Source organism: Lathyrus oleraceus, chromosome 4, assembly GCF_024323335.1.
Source record: "Lathyrus oleraceus cultivar Zhongwan6 chromosome 4, CAAS_Psat_ZW6_1.0, whole genome shotgun sequence".
Lineage (NCBI taxonomy): Eukaryota > Viridiplantae > Streptophyta > Magnoliopsida > Fabales > Fabaceae > Lathyrus > Lathyrus oleraceus.
In genome coordinates this window covers 348,635,806-348,637,840 of record NC_066582.1, presented here as the reverse complement: position 1 = coordinate 348,637,840, position 2,035 = coordinate 348,635,806, and positions in this window count along the sequence as shown.

Below are 2,035 nucleotides of genomic sequence, written 5' to 3'. Positions count from 1 at the left end.
GGAGTGGCTCCTTCATTTAAGCTTGGTCAATTGTTGTCATGTGCTAACCTTTGTGTGTTTTTTAGGCTTTGAGAACAATTCACTTGTGCTTGTGGCTTGCTCATTGTTGTCTGATGATGCTTTGTCTGTCTGCTTGTTATTAACTGTTGATTGTTTGTCTGTACAGTTGAACTGATTGGTTTAGATGTTTCCACAGGTACCTAAGTTGCTTTGAATTCATTTGAACTTGCTTGGCATTGCTTGTGGTTTGCATACCACTGAGGTTTAATCTCTTGACTTCATGTAGTGTGGAAGACCTACTGTTATTGGTAGGCACCTGTCTGAAGCCCTCCTTAAGAGGCAATGTTTGTGAATGTTTAATTTTATGCCAAGCAGGTAAAGACCTCTTAGGAGGCAATTGGCAGATAAAAGGGATGTGTAATCCATCCCTTGCTACTCAGTGTGTCATTCCTCTTGCTCACACCATGTGTTGATGCATTGTGAATAAAAACCCAAACTCTTGTAGTGTCAGTCATTTGTGGAGAAGAGTTCCTACATTCTGAACTCCCACACTTTCTATTTCGAGTCAAGCTCTCCCAGGCCAGGGATAAGAGCTGTGAGGTCTTACCCTCACTTCCTATTTCATCTGCTTCACCCTAACTTTCAATGTTAGGGTTAAGAGCTAAAAACACCTCATTCCAGTTGGCTTGTTTCGGCAGCCTAGCCTTGTATGAGCCCAAACTGTTTGCATATAGTGTGTGTGCTTGCTTTATTTGTGCTTGTGTTTGTTTGATTGTGCTATTTAGGATAGCTTGCTTCCTGTGCAAGTTAGGATAGAAACCTTAACCTAGGGCCATTGTGGATTACATGATAACTATTAGGCTCGAGTTAGGCTCCCTTCTAGTTTGTCATTTCCCAGTCTCTGGTTAGGATAGAAGTTTCTCCCTTGTTTAGGGGAACTACGTCGCCCTGATCCTCATACCAGATGAGGTACGTAGGCAGGAGATGAGTTGATCTCTCCGGGCGCCCTTTGTCTTTTTCAACCCTTTGTGTGTGTTTGGAGTCTGACGTAAGTCCAACGATTGGCAGTCGGTTTCCTGTGTGTGTGTTTGTTGGTTCGGAGTCTGATGTAAGTCCAGCGATTGGCATTCGGTTTCCATGTTTGCCTGCTTGTGTGGAGTCTGACATAAGTCCAGCGATTGGCAGTCAGTTTCCTGTTTGTGTTTTGTTTGGCGTGCGTTAGCCGAGCTACGAGTGCTCTGATTCTTCTCTGGTTAGAGAAGATACGTATGCATAGGATGCGACATCCTAGCGAGCACGTTTCCCCTGCCCCAAACTACGTCGACTCTGATGTCTGTGCTTGACAGACTACGTAGGCCCAGGATGCGATATCCTGCCGAGTCCCGTTTCTTCCATCTTTCTGTGTTTGTTTCCAGCGTCTGTGCAGTGTTTGAGCAGTCTTTAGCAACCTTCTTTCTATTCCTTTCGAGCGTGGATCTCGTCGAGTACGACGAATGCGTAGGGGTGCTAATACCTTCCCTTCGCATAACCAACTGTCGATCCCATCTCTCTCTGGTCGCGAGACCATGTCTTTTCCAGGTTTACTTCGAGCGTTTCCTTTCCCTCCTTTGGGATAAATAACGTACGGTGGCGGCTCTATTGTTTTGTTTTCCCGCCGGTTTTTCGCGTAATGCGACAGCTGGCGACTCTGCTGGGGATAAGATTTGAGAGAAGTTGACCTCTTGCTGGTCCATTTTCCCTAAGCGAGTCATTCCTAGCGCTCTTTAGGATAGGGTTTGGTTGCTTTACTGTTTCATTTATTGCATTCATTTATTTATGTTTGCATTTATGTTTGCATTTATGTTTGCATTCATCATATTTTCATCTGTGCTGGCTATGTGTTTGTCTCTCTGTGGGGTGGGAGTTACAAGAGGTAAAAGGCCCAATACCCAGGCTATGAGTGAACTCTAGGACACCTAGGAATAGAGTGATTCTTGGGAAGCGGGTGGTATTGCGCCACTTAGCGGAACTTGATATCACGAGCAGTTCAGATCCT